The sequence below is a fragment of the Sceloporus occidentalis genome, unplaced genomic scaffold (assembly GCF_023333645.1).
Source record: "Sceloporus occidentalis isolate IW3139 unplaced genomic scaffold, rSceOcc1.0.p SCAF_1, whole genome shotgun sequence".
Taxonomy (NCBI): domain Eukaryota; kingdom Metazoa; phylum Chordata; class Lepidosauria; order Squamata; family Phrynosomatidae; genus Sceloporus; species Sceloporus occidentalis.
The window spans coordinates 186,527,309-186,550,002 of NW_028316981.1; the positions used below are offsets into that span (position 1 = coordinate 186,527,309).

Here is a 22,694-nt window from a genome sequence, read left to right on the forward strand (position 1 = left end):
AAATGACAAAACAAATGAGTTATAGAGCAGATCAAGCCAGAAACCTCTCTGGAAGCCAAGATGACTAAACTGAAGCTGCTGTACTTCAGACATATAGTGAGAAGGAAGAAATCATTAGAAAAAACAATGATCCTAGAAAAGGTGGAGGGAAGTAGAAAGAGATGAAGGCTGCATGTTAGATGGATGGACTCTATTAAAGAGACCACAGGTATGAATTTGCAGGACTTAAGCAGAGCAGTGGAAGACAGGAGTCTTGTTGGAGATGTCTCATCCAGAGGGTCACCATGGGTCCAGATCTACAACAATTGTTAACAACAACAGTAATTACTTCCCTCAATGTAGGTTGGGAAAAACATTAATCACACGCTAATTTGCTTTTTAATTTCTCTCCTTGCCTTCCCTTTGCATTTGAAGAAAAAAGAGACTGATAAGTAAAGTAAGAATGGAAGTGGCTTGAGACAGCAAACATTTCTTGCAGGAGCCCAAGATCAGAGTGCTTGCATTACACAGCTCAACCAGCAGGTGGCAGTACAAGCTTTAGAATTTCTCAGCTGCCAGCTAGTTTTAAAATGTGTAATTGATCAAAGGAAGTTCAAAGGCACTTTACCAGAGGAACAAAACCCAAGGCTCAGTGAAATCTGCAGGGAGGAAGTATGTCTCAGGGCTCACTGGAGCCTCCTAAACCATGAAGTAATACTATTATTATGCAGAACCCCAGTATTAGTGCTTGCTAGTTGTTTGGCCACATTTGCTGCAGCAGTAGCCTATATACACCAAATAAGATGATGAACTCTTAATTTGCAAACCCAGTCCACAAAGACAGAACACAAAAGGAAAAAGGATGTGGAAGGAAGGGGGGGATGCACACACAGTCACCCCTTGGAACTCAGGTGGATCCATTCTGGACCCCCCCCCTTGCGCATATTCAAGCCCCATTGTATGGGGCACATGCATGCACACCATTGGGGTTAATGGCGGTCGCCCCTCTGAGGATTTTCATGTCCACGGATTTCAAGTCCACGGACTTGAAGGTGTGACTGTATTTCTTCAGAATGGTAGATGGAGTGGCCCTGCTTCATTTCACAGCTTCCTCTGCTCTTTTAGTTATATCTCCAGCTAGTTACAAGAACAGAATCATAGGGCTAGAAGAGACCTCAAGGGCCATATAGTCCAACCCGCTGCCATACGGGAATACATGATTAAAGCACCCCAAGAAATAACCATCCAACCTCTGTTTAAAGACTTCCAAACAAGGAGAGTCCACTAGCCTCCAAGGTGGTCCATGCCATTGCTGAACGGTCCTAAGATTCAAGAAGTTCTTCCTAATGTTTAGTGACATCTTCTTTCTTCTGACCTGAATCCACTGGTTCATATTTCTTCATCTATTGGAGCAGGAGAAAACAAGCTTGCTCCATCTCTACACAACATTCTTTAAATTAAACATACCCAGTTCCATAAGCCATTCCTCATAGGGCTTGGTTCCCAAACCTTTGATCATCTTGGTTGCCCTTCTCTGGACCCGCTCCAGCTTGTCAATACCTTCTTGAACTGTGGTGCCCAGAACTGAGTAACAGCATTCCAGGTGAGGTCTGACCAATGAAAAACACAGGGGCATTACAGACACTTCTCTAGACACTATACAGATGCATACCTGATGCAATACAGTCAGCCCTCCATATCCATTGATATTTTATCCATGGATACAAGCACCCATGGCTTGAAAATATTTTAAAAATATATAAATTCCAAAAAGCAAACCTTGATTTTGCCATTTTATATGAGGGATACCATTTACTACCCCATTGTATTTAATGGGACTTGAGCACCCACAGATTTTGATGCCCACAGGGGTCTTGGAACCAAACCCCAGCAGATACCAAGGGCTCGCCATCCTCTACCATTGAAAAAAGGGTCTTAATAGTGCAGCATTTGAGGCTCTAGTATGGAAACCATCTAAACATTCCCAACATTTTATTCCACCAGGATGCCAATGTTTTTTAACAGCTGCGGGTGCACTAAAAACCCAGCAGCTGAATATTTTCCAGCATGCAGATGCAGAGGCTCTATTTATATTGGATTTTTAAAAATCTGGCTATTAACACAGCCAACCCTTGGTATCCGCTCGGGTTTGGTTCCAGAATCCCCTGTGGATACCAAAATCCATGGATACTCAAGTCTCATTGAATATAATGGCATAGTAAAATGAAGTTCATTATATAAAATAGCAAAGTCAAGGTTTGCTTTTTAGAATTTGTATTTTAAAAAAATATTTTCAAACCATAGATGGTTGAATCCATGGATGAAAAAGTCTTTGGATAAGGAGGGCCTAATGTAGCCCTTGTTGCAGTCCTGGATCCTCTTCTATCACACAGAGTGAGACCATGGTCCAAAACACACTGCAGAAATAATCCAGTTTCAGACCACTTTAACTGCCCTGGTTCAATGGTAGAGAATTCTGGGAAAGTAGTTTTGTGAGACATTTAGCATCTCTGTCAGAGAGTTCTGGTGCACAAAAACCCCACAATTCCCAGAATTCCCCAGCACTGAGTCAGGGCACTTAAAGCTGTCTCAAACTGGATTATTTCTGCAGTGTGTTTTAGACCCATTTGTTCATTCAGCTTAGAACTCTCTACATTGAGTGGCAGTTTCTCTCCCAGGTTTCAGGGAGAGGTGTTTCTCCAATTCTGTTGTCGGGAGATGTCAGGGCCTCTTATGCATGGCAGGTTTATGGCACCATGTGACTAAAACATGTTAAAAAGGATGTTCAAAATTGACTCCTTTGAACTGCAGTTCCCTGGCTAAGAGACTTTGTGAATTGTAATCCTAACAAGTGAATACTTTTTCTAAGCTATAATTAAAACCTACCATGAAGGAAAGGAAACCCTATTTTTGAGTTTGCAGATACCAGTTGAGACTCCCTTATCCAAAATGACTGGGACCAGAAGTGCTTTGGATTTCAGAGTTTTTTGGATTTTGGAATATTTGCATATATGTAATGAGGTATCTTGGAGATGGGACCCAAGTCCAAACATGAAATTTATGTTTTGTATACACCTTATACACACAACCTGAAGGTAATTATATTTTAAATAATTTTGTGCACGAAACAAAGTTTGCGTACACTGACCAGTCAGAAAGCAAAGGTATCATTATCTTAGCCACCCATGTGGATAATTTTGGAATATTGTGGATTTTGGAATTCTGGATAAGGCAGACTCAACCTGTAACTGCTTTCCTATGTTTGTCAGATATTCACACCCTCGATCTGTAATGCTTAAGACTGAATCCATGGCTTAGGTAGTCAAAATGACACTAGCCATGCAAAGAGGGAAGGATCAGATTCAGGGGATTGTAGCAGTAGAAATTTTAAAAGCGAAAGGTGCATTACTCTGTTTTACTATAAAAAGAAAAGGGTGGAAAATGAATATAGTGGGACTTGGTTTATTTCAGCATGAGCTTTAGGTGATTTCAATCTATTTGAAGAAATGGATTGAAATCCACGAAAGGTCATGCTAAAATAAATCAGTTAGTCTTAATGATGCTGCTAGATTACTTCCTCCAGCTTTCCTTTTTATAGGGAAATATAAAGTTATGCAGAAGTACAAAAATAGTTAGCCTCTCGTTCTGGAAACCGTACATAGCCATCATGACTAGGAGTTAGTGACACCTTAATCCTTCATGAATTTGTCTAATCCCTCTTTAAAGCTATCTCAGCTGTATAGTGTGCAGCTAAAATTATATATTATTCTTTATTCACATGTAAACATGCAGACACCTGATCTGACTGAGGACCACCATGTGAAGGACGGGAGGGGGAGGACTTAAACTTTCCTTTGAGCTGATTCCCCCCATTAAATTCCATACCAACAGCATAACCAATTTTTTAAAAGGGGAAAAAATCAATTGTCTCAAAGTTTTCAGACTACCCTTTGTGATTTAAGACCGCAACCCACCATGTGTGGTGGGTATGATCTGAATGGGTCCCATGTGTATCCTCTGGTAAGTCATGAAGTAAAGTTTTGCTGCCTGCTGCCCCTTCAATGCAGTGTGTGGCAGCTGCCAGCCACATTATATCTCCTCTTCTATTGAAATCTACCCCAAATCTGGGATTCTAAAGCATCTGCTGTGCAGAAGTCAATAGGACTTTCTTCCATGTATTTTCTGCGCATGACAAACTCATCAGCCGCATTCACAACCACTCCAGAAAGGATCCTCTGCACTGGAGACTTCAGAGGCAGAATGAAAGAAACTGTTTTTTCTTACTCTGCAAAGCTCCAACATCAGCCCATATGCTCCGCATGTGTGTAAGACCAATGCTGGAATCCATCAAAGACTGTGTAAAGAGGTACTCCTCCACTGGCTTGCGGGCACCTTGCCATTAGGGAAAAGATGGTCCAATTCTGGCCTTCCAGATTTTGTTGAGCTTAATCTCCCATCAGCCTTAGCCACCATAGTTAATAGGGAGGGATGATGGAAGTTCAAGTCTAGCAACATCTGGAGGGCCTAAAGTTCCCCACAATGGAGTCAGGGGATTTCTGTGGATTAACAAATGCAGGGAATCAATCTTGATCAGGCCATCTTGAGACCAGGTATCTTGAGACATTTTGAGACCAGATCATCTTGAGCCCCAAAATGTGGGGCTTAAAACATGCAGGGGACTGATCTTGACCAGACCATCTTGAGACCAGGTCATCTTGAGCCCCAACACGTGGGGCTTAAAACATGCATGGAACTGATCTTGACCAGGTCATCTTGAGAACAGATCTTGAGACCAGGCCTGAACTTTCCAGAACCTGGTATTGGACTACAATTCGCATCCTCCCTAGAAACTGCTCTTAAAGCCTCATTGGTCTAATGGGAGGAACTGGGGATATGGAAGGGGAGTTTTTGAACCCAGGACTCAGAGCCCTCTCCATAGGCTACAGATCAGTTTACTGGATCCAGTACAAGTAGAGAGAATAGGTGGGCAGAGCAGGGTTTTCAGTTTGCTGATTGTTATGCCAGCCAGAAACCAGACCTTGGGAAGTTTCTTTCTGGATGATAATTGCCAGAACCCTCAGCCAGCTGCTTCTGCACCCCAGCTGCATTAATCAATTTTGGAAGAACTGTTCAATTTTGAGGAGGCATAGGAACCTTGAAGCTTGAATTATTATCACTTTTTTAAAGAGAAGGACAAAGGAATCACTCCATTATCTGGAGAGGAGATAATGCCACACAGCCCCTAAAGCTGGTCAAGGTAGCCAGAAAGTTTTATGTCCCTGCTTAAGAGGAGATGGAAGGCAGGAGAGAGCTGGGAGGTGGGGTAGGGAGACGGTCAAAGGGAAAAATCAAAAGGAAGATGAAAGGGTCTGTCAGCTGCCTTCCCTTCCCACAGGCCAGCTGTGTGTTCACTTTGTAACCTGAAGTCCCTGCTAGAAAAGAATGAGAGGGGATCAACCATGTGGGGGAGATGGGGAGGGTGAGTGGAGCTGTCTAGACACAGCCAGGCTAATGCATGAAATCCTGAATTTACAGAGGTGGTGGGAGTGGCGGGGAGAGGGGGAAAACCTCCACTGCAATTTTTCTCCTTTGACACACTGGAGCAAATGTCCCTAAACACAAGATTTGGTAGCATGGGATGGTTGCATTCTATAATTTTCTGGGGGAAGGAAAGACAGGAGGAGGGAGAAGGGGTTAGAGAGGTCTCCCCTTCTGCATTCACTTGCTCCTGGATCAAATGAAGCTTGGGATACTTTTTTGGACTACTACTCCCAAGAATCTCCTAGTCAGCCTGGTCAGTTGTTACAGATTTGGTCAATCAGGTCCTCTCAAAGCCAAGACTTTTATAGGGCCTCATTCCCACTGACAAATAATTTGGTTTGCGATTCGAATTGATGGTTCGGTTCGACAGTGGAGTGTCGTTCACATTACATTTGCGTCGGCAGAATTTTCCTGTTGCAAATTAATCAACTTCTTGTTCACATTTACTAATGAATCCATTTAAAATGGACCCTCTTCTGTGGCTCCCCCCGGCTAATCACAACAATCATATCAACATTTCCACCCACATTTGGTGATGTGCTCTGTCATATCTGTTGTCGTAAACAAAAAGCAAACAATCAAACAAACAAAAAAACTCAAAAACTCTGGCCAGCAAATTTAAAGGGCATTTAAAAGGGCAAGTAAACTCAAAATACTACAAGATAGGGAAAAGTTCCAAAAGTTCTAAGAAATAATGGAGGAACAGCTGCGAAGAGGGGGAACAGAGTGGTAATGGAGCCCTTAGCAGCGTGGGAAGCCCAAAAATGGTGCTTTGCCCAGGGAGAGGGAGGTTCAAGAGGTGAGCAAACACAGGTAAGATTTTTTAGTTTCGGCTTGACCACAGAAGAGACTCTCATCTAACAACCTATGATTGTGTCACAGGGAACCGATTCCTATCTGCATCCCACCCACACTAGTGCTCAACTGATTTATTGCAAAAGACACGGGGAATTCTGCGGATCTGGAAGACGCATTTTAAACAGGTCTCGCACCAGGGGCCCCTCAACAAACTGCATTAGGGATTTGGCGCAAGTGCGAACAAGAGCCATTTAAACTACCTCAAACCGGTTTATTATTTAGTGGAACCGAGGCCTAGAAGTCACTTTTCCAGGCAGGATCTGGGTGGAAATGAGAACTGTACATAGAAAACAGTAACATGAAGACTCATAGAATCATAGATTTGGACGAGACCACAAGGGTCATCTATTCCAACCCCATTCAGCCATGCAGGAAGACACAATCAAATCAACCCCCCAAGAAATGGCCATTCATCTGATGAAGTAGTAATAATCCTCTCTGTTTAAAGACCTCTAAAGGAGGAGACTCCACCACTTTCCGAGGGAGCATCTTCCACTGTCAAATAGCTCTTACCGTCAGGAAATTCTTCCTAATGTTGAGGTGGGATCTCTTTTCCTGTAGTTTACATGTATTGCTCCATGTACTAGTCTCTGGAGCAGAGGAAAACAAGCTTGCTTCATCCTCAATATGACATCCCTTCAAATATTTAAAGAAGGGATCTTAGTGGAGTCAAACAATCAGATGTGACACTTTACCTTTCCTACCTCCACACCTCATAGCAAGCTCAAGCAGGCATCTAAGATAATATTGCAGACTTGCTGTGAACATTTTATTGATCTTTTGAATTACAAAATTCTAGACAGGCATACCTCAGTTAACAAAGCCTCTGAGAAAGAAGCTCCTTTTAATAAAGTCTTTATATGGGAACCCAGCCAAACTATCTCTTTTCTTGTTTTCTGTCTAACTGCAAGGTTTTCTTTGTAGCAGTGACATTGGAAAGATGATGAAGGAGGGCTAGAGAAACACAGATATTCATTATTTGGTTTCAGCAGTATTAATGCAATAAAGTCTGAGCTGGAAAAGAATGGGATTCTCCTGTAGCTGTGTGTGCCTACTTAGAAGGGAGGTGGTGAACTGCAGTTTCCTCCAGAATCCCTTTTGAGCATCCACGAACATAAAAACAGAAAGAAAAGGGGGGAGAGGATAAGCCAGATACCCCCAGCATGTTGAAAAAGCATGGATCTTTAAGTTTTGCCTCCAAAAGGAAATCATAAAAAAAAAAACAGTGGAAGATGTTGGAAAAAACAACAACAAACATCCCAGGATGCATTTTGGAAGAAGCTTTCAAGTGATCTTTAGCAGTGGCTTCACTAGGGTTGGCATCACTCAGTGCAGTAACGCCTCCCATACTACACCATAGAGAATCCTAAGTAATGTTTTTTGTACTAATGTTACTTGTAAATCACAATTCCCATATACCAGTGTGACATGAACAAATAGCAAAACTAAAACTATACCTTTAAATTACAGTCACACTCACAGCCTAAACATATTTACCTGTACATTGTTTCATATGGTTAAAGTGAAACTTTGGTAAACTGTGATGTTTTTAATGAAAATTTAAAAAGATTTTTTAAAATTAAAACTGGGGGCCTCTCCTTTCTCCTCCCACTGAGCGTGGACTCACTCATACCATCTCTTCAGCATTTTAAACAGATACAGGTGAATGCCACAGCTGATTTCTGCCAAAAGGCAGATGTTTGGAAAGCAGTGGTATCACTCCCCCTTAGGGTGTCACCTGGTGTGATCTGAACCCCCTGCACCCTCCTAATAATGTCCCTGATCACTAGAAGAATCAAAAGGCCATAATGTTAGTTTTGAATAAAAACTTTGCTGAAACATGTTGAATTGCTCTTCTTTTATGCAGTGCAAGATCCTATCAGTAGTCTTTCCAAGTTATTTTCACCTCTGGTACTAACATTTTTGTTAAAGATGTAAAGCCTAGGAACATATTTAACTTGTTTAATGAGGTTTACTTGTACTTCTGTACATCTAGTTCTCTCAAAACTGACCTTAACTTTCCTTCCTTCCTTCCTTCCTTCCTTCCTTCCTTCCTTCCTTCCTTCCTCAGAGAGACCTGACTAACCAAAACAACTCCATCTGCATCATCCCCACTCCTAAACCTACACCATTCTTCATGGATTTCCAAAATCTTTTCTTTGAGCTGCTTCTTTGAAGCTCAGAAGAACTCATGCATTCCAGATGCTAGCCACAAAATCAACCCTTGCACACACACTCGCACGCAAACATACATCCTCAGGCATGTACAGAGTTTGTGGCAGCAGTGTGTGTGATGGTGTGTGCATATGTCGCTGCCTGGCACTGCTTGAATTAAGAGGCAACGATTCAGGAGACCTCCTCTGGATTAATCAGCAGGGGATGTTCCCCCTGTTGCCATTCCCCCCTTCCCCACTGCCTGGAATTTGGCTATTCTGCTGACAGCCATCCCTGACAGCCATCCCCGTTAATGTATTCCGCTCAGGCAGCAAATTAGAAAGAGAGTAAGGAGCTTAGGGAAAGCACTGTGCCTCTGTGCCCCAGTTACAAGCAGGCCCCCTAATCCCAGACGGCACTGAAAGCAGGAGTTTCCCACTGGGTTGTGAGACTTCGGGGATGGGGGAGAAGCAGAGCACAAGGTGAGTTGCAGCTCTCAAGGGGTGGTAATGAGCAATGCAAAAGGCTGCCCCTTCCCCTGCATATCCCCATCGGTTTGCATAAAGGGTGCAATCCACCAGATGCTTCTGCTTGACTCCTCGTTTTGGAAGAACGGAGAGAGAACTCAACCCCCAACCTGTCCAAGGCTGGATAATCAATGGTGCAATTGGTGCAACCGGTCCAGGCTCGGTGCGGAAAGGGAAACTGTGGGTTTAGTCAGATGGTGAAAATAATCTAGGATGAATCCAGGTTGAATTTTTGCTGTTCACATACATGCCAAATGTACTCCATTAAGGTTTTTTTTGGGGGGGCTGCCAAGCCTCCCACTTAACCTGGGATAATAGATAACAGGTCCCCCCTGCCCCCCCCCCCCCCCGAGTTTTTAACCAATGGAAATAGACCTGGGATTAAACTCTGCATGCCTTGAATGCATTTTGAATACATTTGCATAGTTGATTCTATTTGGGTGCTGGCACATGTGAGCAGCCAAACTCAGAGATGCGGTTCCATAGTGTGAATAACAAACCTAGAATGTGTGAATGAGGTTATTTGCATCGTTCTGCTAATAAAGACGATGTCAGAATGACCCCTGTGATGCTTTTTTCCTCTTCTTCCCCTATTCGCCTCCTGAATCTCCTGATGTTACCCTCATCACTAGCCTTTTGAGAGTTACTTGAATAACATGAACAAAAATGCTCAGGACCAGACTGTCACTCCCATCAGAGTTGCTGGAGAAAAAGTGGGTTCACACAGGAAGATGCTTGCTTTGCTACATATTCTGCGATTTCACTTCTGTCCCTCTGTTCCTAAGAATAGCTCACACATGTTCACAAAGGGGGTCCTATTTTGGGAATGGCTCCAGGGCCCCAAACATTTTAATCTGGCTTTGACTCCAACCCATCCCTTCAGATATATGGAGGCTGTTTGAAAAAGAGCTTGGCTCCTGTTGAGCTTGCTTCCTCACTTGTGCACCTGATACCCAGGGTTTTTTATTTATTCACACAAATACACACATGTCTATATCCACACCCACACTTACTCGTAGGGAGAGGCGGGATATAAAAAAATTATTATTATTATTATTATTACTACTACTACTACTACTACTACTTGGGGACAGTGGCCTCTCTCCAACTGCTTCCAGCAATCCAGCAAGGTGTTTATAGCAGTGGTGTCTGATGGGTTTCCATGTCAGTGGAGCTATGAATCCACTCCAGGATGTAATTCAGGCTTTGAAAGAGCCCGCCAAAGTGCTGAGTGCCTTCCTAAGTAGGCTGAGTACAATATAGAGATCTTTGAAACCTGGAATAGATTCACTGAACCACTGACATGGGAGACACTGGCTGTCACCAGTTTAGGGCAGAGGGTAGGTAACCTCAGATCCCGGGGCCAAATTTCATCTTTGTTGTTATGTCCTGCCTCCAGGACCCTGGGATGGACTCTGAGTTAGAGGATGAAGAGAACCCAGAGGACATACCAGGTCCACAGCCACAAGAGCAGAGTCCCCAGCAGCCTCAGGAGCAGGGATTCCAGGAGGGAACCCAAAAACCTCAGAGGAAGATGAAGACTTACCTATACCTACCCTAGCCAAGAAACGTCACGGCAAAAAAATTCCTATCCAAAGGCCTGGTCACTGGCAGTAAGACCTTTAAGCTAAACTGTACAGCATTTTTTCTGCATGTTTTTGTTTTTTGTCTCATCCACCACTGGAATATATCCCCACTACAAATTCAAGTGAAGTTCAGTCTTTCTCTTAGTCTGAACAAGATCCCCCAATTTTAGCTTATAATAGGTTTTTTTATGGACATAAAATTGCTAGTTTGGGAACTATTGGAAGAAGTAGTTAGGGGGGCCTTGAAGGCCTGCCATTTGGGCCCTAGGACCTACATGGGGGTCTGGGAGGGAGTCACATTTTAACCACTCCTAACTTTGATTGTGTCAGTCATGTCACACATCTTGGATAACTATATTGAACAAAACGTTGAATTACAGTGTGCCCGCTCCATACGTGGGCGCACCATACGTGGCTTCCTGTTTACGCGGAAGCTGCGCCACCATTAAATGAATGGTGCGTGTGCACCACACCGCCGTGAGCATGAACCCCATTCTATTGAATGGGTCTTGAGCTTACGCAGGATTTGCCTTACGCTGGGAGAGGGGGGGTTTCCGGAACGGATCCCCTGCATAAGGCTAGGCTCCACTGTACATGATTTCCAAAAATCATTTCCTAATCTAACATCTGATGCTTATTTAATCTTTACTATAACCCTATAATATAGATGAATACCATCCCCATATTAAAGGAGAGAAAGAAGTGTTCAGCTTGCAGAGGATTTCATAGCAGAGCCCAAATGGATGTTTTCTAACACATATCACAGGGTGAGAAGTTAGATGTTGCAATCTAACAACACTTTAGCCTAGGAGTACGAAACATATGGCTTTTCAGTTGTTATCGAAGTGCAACACCTATCATCCCCAGCAGTTAACAGCCAATTGTCAGGAATCATGGGAGTAGCAGTGTTTGCTACTGTGTGCCTTCCAGTAGTTGCCAATTTATAGCAACCCTAGGGTGAAGCTGCCATTGGATTTTCTTGGCAAGATTTGTTCAGAGGTTTGCCTTTGAGGCTGAGAACACTTGACTTGCCCAAGGGCACCCAGTGGGTTTCCACAGCTCAGTAAGATATTCAAAGAGGTCTCCCATAGTCCCAGTCCTACACCAAAACCATACTGGCTCTCTGACAGTAGTGTAATAATACAGAATTGAAGTGTTGGAAGAAATTACAAGGCCATCTATTGTATATACTCATCCCACAAAGTGAATATGTTAGACTTCCCCAACATGAATGATAAAGAGTCCTCTCTCACCAAGAGCACCACCCATACCTCTCTTTGCAACCTTGAAACACATAGCCTATCCCATATTTCCAAAGTGCTTCCAATTTCAATCTGATGTTAGCAGCCAGGTTGCAGAGGATCCACCTTCTCTTCTCCCTCCCAGCCAGACAAAAGCAACACTGTACATTCCCCACTTTCACAAACTTTGCATTCTCCTCATTTCCAAAGTCTTTCCACTCTGAATCTGATGTTTGTAGCCATCACCACAAAGGTAAAGTACAGTGTTGCTTTTGTGTGGCCAGGAGAGAGGAGTGGGGAGGAGGATGGGAGAGAAGCTGGATCCTCCCAAGGGTGGCTGCAAACATTGGATTTAAAGGGCAGTGTTTTGGAAGTGAGGAGGATGCAAAGTTTGGCAAAGCAGGAGTATGTATGGTGCTGGTGCTGGCTGTGAGGAAGGATGAGGAGGGGTGTGTGTGTGAAGAAGTTGACCTTGTTAAGCAGCAGCTAGAAAGACTTGGATCGGGGGTAGGCAACCTTTTTGAGCCGGGGGCCGGGTTGCTGTCCCTCAGACAACTGGGGGGGCGAAGCTGGGGGTGGAGCTTCCACCCTCCAGGGGTGGGGCCATGTGCTGAGGGTGGAGCTTCCACCCTCCGGAGGCGGAGCCGCATGCCAGGGGCGGAGCTTCCACCCTCCGGGGGCCAGGCCTCCTCCTCTTTGCCGGCCCCTGTCAGAGGCCAAGAAAGAGCCGGCGAGGGCTGCCAGCACTGGAGGCCTCCCCTTCTTTGCCGGCCCCTGACGGGGCCCCAGGCCCCATCAGAGGCCGGCAAAAAAGTCCCAGAGGCCTGCTGCCGCCGCTGGAGCCCTGTTGCAGGGCCCCAGCCACCGCAACGGGCCTCCTAGAGGCCGCCGCCGCCAATGGCGGTGAAGTCTCGTGCGACCTGTCCCGTGGTCGCGTGAGACTTTGCCTCTATGCGCCACCATTTTGTTTTTCAAAATGGCAGTGAAGTGTCACGCGACCACAGGAAAGGTTGCACGAGACTTCGCCGTCATTTTGCAAAACAAAATAGTGGCACCCGGAGCGGCAAAAAGCCGCAATCGGCGGTGGCGGCGGCAGGAGTGGGCAGGGGCTGGCTGAAAGGCCTCTGCGGGCCGCATCCGGCCCGCGGGCCGGAGGTTACTGACCCCTGACTTGGATAGTCAAAATTGCAAATCTGAAACCCGCAAATATGGAGGGCCAACAGTACTCAATTATAAGTTGACTTCATATATATGTCAAGGACAGGTTTTGGATTTGTATAGATTTTGATCTGACCCATTGGTAAAACTTAGAGGCAAGTGACAAAGGATGCAAAGGATGAAGCAAAGGAAAATGATGCTAAAGAACTTACACAATTCTAGCATGACTGTTTCTGCTCACCCAAAGGCTGGATGGATGAGGAGGGAACTATAATAAATGGTGGCTGTATGATATGTAGGGGAGGTGACCAGGCACAGCTGAGGCTAAGAAAAAACACACATATGTCAAAAAGGATGAAAAGGCAAAGGAAAATAATGTGATTATGTTAGCAGTAATTATAGCCTTTGGCTTTAATGTGACAATGTAAAGTCGAAGCCTTTCATGGCCGTCATCCATAGTTTTTTGTGGAGTTTTCAGGTTATGTGGCCATGTTCTAGAAGATTTTCTTCCTGACATTTCACCAGCATCTGGAAGGAAATCTTCTAGAACATGGCCACATAGCCCGAAAAACCCACAGAAAACTATTTAATGTGACAACTTTGCATGATTTTAACCCAGAAAAGTTGACAAATCCTTCTTACTACTGAAAGCCCAATTCCTCTTGGTACACCTTTGAGGGGAAGCATCAAAGAGCTACTACTGCCACCACTTTCCTGCCCAGGCATTAAAAAAGGTCAGAAGTGGCACCAGACCAGAGGGGTCAGTGCTTCTTTTAGGTTCTCCGAGGACAGACTATGCTATTGCATTTAACACTCTATTCAGAGAAGGGGATGGTTTATTATTATTATTATTATTTTGATAAATGTTAAGGTACAGTACTTACATTGACCCATGGATAAGTTGACCTAGGTTTTTTGGGTCTATTTTTGACTAAAATTTCTAGATTTATACATGAATATATACAGTAGTCCAACCCACTCTCAGTGCTCCTGAGAGATAGATGTCCAACCTCTGCTTTAAAACTTTCAAAGAAGGAAAGTCCACCACTCTCCAAGGGAGTCCACTCCATTCTGGAATCATCCATAGATTCCTCACTGCTGCCTTAACTGCTACACTATGTAAATCATTATTTGTGTCCAGCCACAACAACCCTTCAAAAAGATTCAGTTCTTGGTTGTGCATAGCCCTTTTCAGACCCGAATTGAATTGCACATACTTTCCTTAAAAACAAAAAAGAAGCAAAATGGCGAGTAGACAATCCTGCCTCAGTATAACTAAAGCAAAACTAGCTAACAGATGGGGGGAGGTAATTGTCATCTGGATGAGCAGTTCCATAATGTAACAGGCTGCCTAGGGATATTGTCAAACCTTATATGCTTTCAAGAAACATTTGTGCTGACATTTTGTCAGGGAGGCCTTCCCCCGCTGGGTCTCCTTCCTGATGCTTTCTCCACTTAGAAAACTAGGACTCCCAAGAAGGGCAGTGTTTTAAAAAAAAATGTGTGTGAGAGAGAAAGGGAGGGAGAGCGGGTGTATTATCCACCATTCTCAAGCTGCAAGGGCAGAACTAGTAAAAGCTGCCAAGCTTTGAACTTGCCAGCCATTTTGCACACTGTGTGTGTGTGTGTACATGGTGACCCCATTAATCTCGTAGGGTTTTCTTAGGCAAGGAATACTCAGGGGTGGTTTGGGGTGGTTTTGTCAATTCTTTCCTCTGAAATGTAGCCTACAGCCCCTGGTTTTTATTAGCAATCTCTCATCCAAATACTAACCTGGGTTTGCTACCAAGGGTTTATCCGCACTGTGGTAGTATAGCAGTCAGATACCACTTTCACTGCAATGGCTACATTCTATGGAATTGTTGTAGTTTTGGGAGGTATTTAGAATGCTGAAGAATTCTTGCCCACCCACCAGAATGATAGGATGTGTAATACTTCTTTTGCTTCAGCTCTGGTGTTATACTCTCCAGAATGTACTGTCATGTCTCGCCTGGAGGGATCCTCCTTGGAGGGCAGTCATTTTGGAGGAAGACTTTGCAGCACTAGCTGACAGTGATAGGCTGATTCAAAAACTGGGGCCTCTGGAGTGGATCCACTCCCACCAGAGGGTGCAGGACTGGAGCCTGACTCCAAGGTAGAGTTGTTCTAAGCCTCTGGGAGAGAAGGTGTCTGAAGATACAAAACACTGGAGCCCAACCAAGGAAAAGTGGAAGATTCCAACAGAAGTCACCTTGGGACTCATCTGTCCTTAGCAACTTCAAGTTTGTGAGGGAGCATCACAACTACAGGTATAGATGCATGCTGCTTCAGCAGCCAATGCTGGAGACAACCTCTCTTTCACCCATCTGGCTCCCTGCTCTTAGCACTCCCCGGATTTCTGCTTGATCTTCTGACCTTGGCATGCTCCACTGACTTCTCTTCTAAGTAGCTCCTTAGTACATTACCTTACAACCTGTGTTCTCGCTGCAATTGCACTTAACTAAAGAAAATGGAATTATACCCCTTTCCGGGTCTTCTCAGTCATGCAACCCAGGCTGCTTCTGCCATTGTGCTCTCTTCCACATGCCTTCTTGCCCTATGCCTTACCCAACAGGACTTTAGGGTTTTTAATATTTTACTGTTATTTTCACTTTTTCATGCAATTACAGAGGTTTGCTACTGTGATTTAACAGTGTTTTTAAAAAAAAGAAAATAGGGGGAAATAAATAAAAGGAAACAGACTGCTTGGGAAGAGCAAGAGGGAGGAGGAAGTGGAAGAGACATTGACACCAACTGACTGCAAATATCACAAATGCCCCGGTAGCGACATTTTGCACCAGGGACTTGCACAATTAGAAGGTCATTGACAGGTTTTCCCTGTCAATGAAACGGGACACCCTACCCATCAGCTTTGGAAACACAGCAGCGATAGGTAAGAAGTGTCATTGTGAGATAAGTATCTCCAAAGCCACTTTTTTTCTTTTTAAATGCCGCATGTGATAAAGTACCATGTTTGCTTCTTTGAATTACTGTGCTTCTATCTGTGTACTGACCATGGTTTGGCTCTGACTTCCATTCCTGACACTCCCATGGAACAGTTTCCATGCTCAATGAGTTCCTTAGCTCTGTTGGGCACTTACAGATATAAATCAGGACATGTATGAATTATTTATTATGCAGAGGGATTTTGAGACAGGTTGTTCAAAAGCTAAGTCCCACTGAATTCAATTGGCTTGAGCAAGCGTACAGGCATTGCCATCTGAATCAGACTAATGAACATGCTTTACGTTTATTAAATCCTTGTAAAATTTTAAAAATAAAGCTGAGTACAATTTGAAATTTGTGTATATACAAGTTGGCCTAGCATTAATAAGACAAGATTGGATTTCATATTTTATTTTGGAGGCCCATTCTTAACTGATGCAAATATTTTCACATGGAATCATTGCACCATTAAAGTAATTACTGCATGCTGGAAATATGGTTTGATGGAGAGTTTAAAAAGAACTAACACGGTATAATATTGAATTATTCAGCGCTGCGTGTTTCTCCCATCTATGCAAACAGAACTGAACAGAAACAAGGGAATGGATAAAGTGAAGCTGACATCTTAAGAAATTCACAGGCGTCTTCTAAAAATAGGGCAAATGGAGCCCAGCTGTGGCCCACTAGGAAGCAAAAGGAAAGGTGCTGGCAGGCCAGGCCAGGCCAGAGGTTGAAAGAGGGCCTATTCCTTCTCTGGACCCTTCTTCCTAAGGCTTCTAACCTCCTCAGGTTAGGATCACTTCCCCATCTGCAGAGCCTGGAGCATCTCTTCCAAAGAGTACAGGCCTCCTCTCTTGCTGCACGCAGCTCTGGCTGCAGATGGATCCGCAGAAGCAGCGGGCGGGGGATGCAGGCAGCCCAGAGCCTCCAGCAGAAAGATCCTAGTATGTGGATCTGTTCTGACAGGCGGGAAGGAGCCATTGAGGTCACTGCTCTTGACTCTTGCCGCTTGGGGCTGCTGGGCTCTGATTCCACCCCCCTGCCCACTTTTTTTGTCCTTCTTCTTGTGTCACTGTAGGAGGATCCTGGCTGCCATTCCCAGCAGAGTGAATCACAGAAGGGGAACCAGCTGCAGCGTCTCTGACTTTGGAGCCAGGGAGCAGATCCTACTTCCTTCCTTAAGTTTCCTCCCCACACCACCTGGGATCATAGAATCATAGCGTTGGAAGAGACCTCAAGGGCCATCCAGTCCAACCCCATTCTGCCATGCAGGAACACACAATCAAAGCACCCCAGATGGCCATCTGTCCTCTATCTGAAAACCTCGAAAGAAGGAGACTGCTCTTCCACTTTTCACTGTCAAACAGCTCTTACTTTCAGGAAGTTCTTTCTGTTCTTTAGGTAGACTCCCTTTTCCTGTAGTTTGAATTCATTGCTCCAGGTCCTAGTCTCTGGTGCAGCAGAAAACAAGCTTGCTCCATCCTCAACATGAATGGAAGAGCCATTTTGCTGGAGACTTTCTTTAGAAGCAGACCGACCTCACATTTAGCTCACTTCCCTGCAACTCACCCCGAAGCTCTCATCTGCAAGCACTTCTTATAGATGCATGCAGAGTACTAGGAAGTTCCAGTTTTGCCCTTGTTGTTGTTGTTTCGATCATGGAATTTTCTAGGGCTGAGAGTATGCGCCTCCCCCAAAGTCATTGCCAAATGAGGAATCGAACCCTGATTTCCAATACTCAGACCATTGCATAACACTAGCTCTCTCCACAATTCCCAACATTACCCAACGAGCAGTGGCACTGGGTGATTCTGGGAGCTGTAGTCCAAAATAAAATTGCAAAGATCTGAATTAAAACAAAGAGCAGCAGAAGACCAAGAACAAAAAAACATAACAGTGAGGGAGACAATGGAAAGCAGAGGCATGCCAGCTTGCCTGAATTTACTCAGTGGGAGGGATAACAAAGTGTCATGGGAAACAACATGTTTCAAGGTAAAGAGAGTTGCTGGGCTTTCTTTGCCCATTCCATTTTCTCACTAAGTCACTAAGAGCCTGGTGATGGTGATGGTGATGGTGAGGAAGATGATATCTCTCCTCCTCCTTAATCTTCATCAGTCATCGTCAGCTATCCTTAAGGTGACAAAAGAGACTAACCTTTCTCTGTTATGCTTAAAGGACAAAGAGAAGACATTTATTGGTGGCTATTAATTGTAATAATCTCTATATTAAGAAACAGTATATTTGTCTACATTTGTATATAAGTCTCCCATATCCAAAACGTTTGGAACCAGAAGTTTTTTGGATTTTGGATTTTTTTGGATTTTGGAATATACAACCACAATGATATTTCTTGGGGATGGCACCCAAGTCTAAACATAAAGCTCATTTATGTTTCATATAAACCTTATACACATAGTCTGAAGGTAATTGTATACAATATTTTAATACAGTTGGCCCTCAGCGTCCACTTTTCCTTATCTATTGATTCAACCATTCATGGCTTGAAAACATTAAAATATATACATATATTTAAAAAAGCAAACCTTGATTTTGCTTCGTTAGATAAAGGACATCATTTTATTACATCATTGTATTTAAAGGGATTTGAGCATCCATGGATTTTGGTATCCACATGGGTCCTGGAACCAAATCCCAGCAAATACCAAGAGTCCACTGTAATTTTGTGCATGAAACAAAGTTTGTGTACATTGAACCATCAGAAAGCAAAGGCATATCTCAGCCACCCATGAAAAAAGTTTTGGTTTCTGGAATATTTCTAATTCAGCTGCTTGAGGAGATGTAAAGGTAATGGGTCTTGCCTACTCAAGACCAAACAATTGCAAAATACTTCGAATGATACAGCTCAGCACAATACAGTGCTCACCTCTGATTAATATGGGGATCTCAACTAAACTAAGATAAAAAGTGGAGTACAAAAAATGAAGGTGGCAGATGAATTGCTTGTTAAGCAAAAGGTCCTTGGGCTTTCAACCATCTAGGCCCTGCTAGAACATCCCAAAAATTGCCCTCTGTCAGTAAGGACATGAATGGAAAGATTTTTAACCCAAGGCCAGATTACGACATGGTGCTTTCTGCCTGAAGCAAAGAACAAGATGTCACCCTTCCCATTCCACAAATAGAAGTCAACTGGACTAGCAGTTAATATGACAGTATGTTTTGCTCTATCAAAGGCTGCAGGCTGGTTTGGAGGACCCAGGATAGCACATATCAGAATGCGATAAGCAGCTTGGCCTTTCAATGGGCAGGAATGCCTGAGGGAGAAGTCAGGAGGAATAGATGGGGTTTTTCTGTTGCTTCTGGCCTACAGCATTTGTTGCCTGAGGCATTTGCTTCACTCTGCCAATTAACAGCACTGACCCCTTTTCATATTGCATTCCTCATTATTTATGTTCTTTCATGGCCCCTTTTGGGTTCAAATACGTAATTGCTTGCAAGGTTGTTTTTCAGTAGCCAGTCAGGGAGGCTTTACAAAAGTAATATCTCTCTTTTCTGGATAGAAATTGTTAACAAAGTAAATGTGGAAAGAAGTTTTTGTATGTGGATGTGTGTGTGTGTGTGTGTGCACGTGTGTGCATGTAGACTTATCACAATCTTTGATCAATCTGATTTGGCAGGTTTTCGAGGCCTGCTGAGCTATAATCTGCAACAGCCAGGAAGGCATGGCTGCAGTTGCATGAGGATCTGAAGTTCATGCTGTGGATTTCAATGCCCACATGTTCTTTATAACAACCATTGTTGCTATAGCTGCTGTTGTGACTCATGTGTAACACTAATAATTTAAAAATTGAGAGTGGCAATGACAAAGGGGGCTCAACAAATTCATCCTGGAGAGAAATGATCTGGGCCCAGTGCTATTCAACATCTTTATCAATGACTTGGATGAAAGAATTGGGAGTATACTTATCAAATTTGCAGATGACACCAAACTAGGAGGAGTAGCTAATACCCCAGAGGACAGGATCAAAATTCAAAATGACCTTAATAGATTAGAAAGCTGGGCCAAAGCTAACAAAATGAATTTCAACACAGAGAAATGTAAGGTACTGCACTTAGGGCAGAAAAATGAAATGCACAGATATAGGATGGGTGACACCTGGCTGAATGAAACTACGTGTGAAAGGGATCTGGGAGTCCAAGTAGACCACAAGTTGAACATGAGTCAACAGTGCGATGCGGCAGCTAACAAGGCCAATGCAATTTTAGGCTGCATCAATAGAAGTATAGTGTCTAGATCAAGGGAAGTAATAGTCCCACTCTATTCTGCTCGGGTCAGGCCCCACTTGGAATACTGTGTCCAGTTCTGGGCACCACAATTCAAAAAGGACATTGAGAAACTGGAGCGTGTCCAAAGGAGGGCGACTAAAATGGTGAAGAGTCTGGAAACCATGTCCTATGAGGAACGACTTAGGGGGCTGGGGATGTTTAGCTTGGAGAAGAAAAGGTTAAGAGGTGATATGATAGCCCTGTTTAAATACTTGAAGGGATGTCATATTCAGGAGGGGGCAAGCTTGTTTTCTGCTGCTCCAGAGAACAGGACCCGGAGCAATGGATGCAAGCTCCAGGAAAAGAGATTCCACCTCAGTGTTAGGAGGAACTTCCTGACAGTAAGGGCTGTTCCACAGTGGAACACACTTCTTCATTGGACTGTAGTGGAGTCTCCTTCCTTGGAGGTCTTTAAACAGAGGCTTGATGGCCATCTGTTGGGGATGCTTTGATTTAAATTTCCTGCCTGGCAGGAGGTTGGACTGGATGGTCCTTGTGGTCTCTTCCAACTCTATGATTCTACGATTCTATGACAGTAATCATATACTTCCATTATTCATGACCATGTATGAAAATAATTTTACACATTTTTAACTAAATTAAATGAGAGTATGTCCTTTTCCATACATCTATCACTCAGGGATCCTTTAATAAAAGACTCGATGCCAATGGCAGCTGGTGGCCTCCACAGCCATTGGGTGGTGAATCTGATCCAAATTTTAGCTTGAATTTTAAACTGGAAGGGGGAAGAGGATAGAATTCAGCATCTTGGATAGAGCCTTTTAAGTCTGAATTAAAACCCAAAGCAAATTTGCGCCCTACTGGGATAGAAATCCCAAACTGTATCTGTATCTTTATGTGCCTTCAAGTTGCCTGATGATTTATGCTGACCCCATGAATTTCATAGGGTTTTCTTAGGCTAGGAATACTTTGAGGTGATTTTGCCAGTTCCTTCTTCTGTAATATATCCTACTGCACCTGGTATTCATTGGTGGTCTCCCAATCAAGTACTACTACTACTACTACTACTACTAAATTTTATTTATATTTTCCCGCCTCTCCCGACGGATAGAGGTGGGATTACAGTCAGTATCACTTCAACAGTACATAGTAAATTCTAATACAATTATTTAAAATCAGCTTATAAAAATAAAATGTTATCTAAAAACATACAACTAGGCCTGACCCTGCTTAGCTTTCAAGATAAGATGGAATCTAGTGTCTTTAGGGTATTTAGGCCCTACCAGGCCCCAAACTCAATTTATAACATAATCACACACAAAGCACATAATAGCTTCTCTCTGCCCTCACATTCAAGCGTGTTTCCTTCTTTGTTTATATTTCAAGGCTTCCTTAGTGAAACTGATTAGACAAGAAAGGGCTTGCTTTCCACTTTGATCAATTTCCTAACTGTACCAGGTTGAAAAGATCTAAGGAAGAGCTGCCTCTGTTTGTACAATTATACTACCGACAGATAATGAATAAGGAGGAAATCAGTCTGCTATGTCATAGGAAGTCCCCTGTGCTCAGGGGACAAACAATAGGCACCACAAAAGATCTGTGAAAGTCAAGCTTGTGTGTGAACAGTAGTTTAGGAGGGAATGAGAATGGAGAAAATGGTGGAACCAAGCATTACTGTACATACTCATCTATAAGCCAAGCTCATGTATAAGTCAAGGGCAGGTTTTGAGGCCATAATAATGGCATTTACAAGAGATTAAATTTATAAGTGTTCATTCAACCATAGCATATGCCCCAACATTTCACAGATGAAACCCAGCACACATGTGCTTAACCTCCAAGACCAGACAAGATCTGGTGCCTTTAGGTTATTTCAGCCCTCATTTTATTATTATTACAGCAAATACAGAAGATCAATTGATGCTTTTATAACCAATTACAGCTTTTATAAATTTTATTGTGTGTTTTCAAGTAGTTTCTGACCCTAAGGCAAATCTATTACTGAGGCTGAGTGAGTGTGACTTGTCCAAAATCACCTACTGGTTTTTTTTATATGACCCATGGATAAGTCAAGGATAAAACTTGGGGGTATGTAACAAAGGATATAAAGGACAAATCAAAGGAAAATAATGCCAAAGAGTTTCCAAACTTCTGGCAAACATGACTGTGCCACTAAATGCCATTGCCACCATTTTCCTATTCAAGAAATCAAAAAGGTCAGAAGAGGTGTTGTAGTGAAGAGAGTAGAGGGGTGTTGGTCCTTCTTTTAGATGTTCCTGGGATGGACTAAGGTCTCACCTCTCAAAGAAGGGAATGGTTGCTTTTGTGATAAGAGTTTAAGCATAGCACTTACATTGACCCATGGATAAGTCAATCTAGGTTTCTGGGGTCAATTTTTTTGGACTAAAATTTCTAGACTTTTACATGCGTATATACAGTAA

The 22,694-nt window shown here is 43.3% G+C and overlaps 1 long non-coding RNA gene across 4 annotated transcripts in view; it reads right to left on the reverse strand.

The window, feature by feature from the left end:
* Window positions 1-22,694, reverse strand: part of LOC149323076 (uncharacterized) — a 62,682-nt gene that overhangs the window by 15,855 nt on the left and 24,133 nt on the right. For 2 of the 4 annotated variants that reach the window (XR_016272381.1, XR_016272380.1), the window contains exon 3: window positions 1,447-1,589. The exons of the other annotated variants lie outside the window; for them this stretch is intronic. This is a non-coding gene — a long non-coding RNA (uncharacterized LOC149323076). The remainder of the gene's footprint in view (window positions 1-1,446; window positions 1,590-22,694) is intronic. 4 annotated transcript variants of the gene reach the window in all.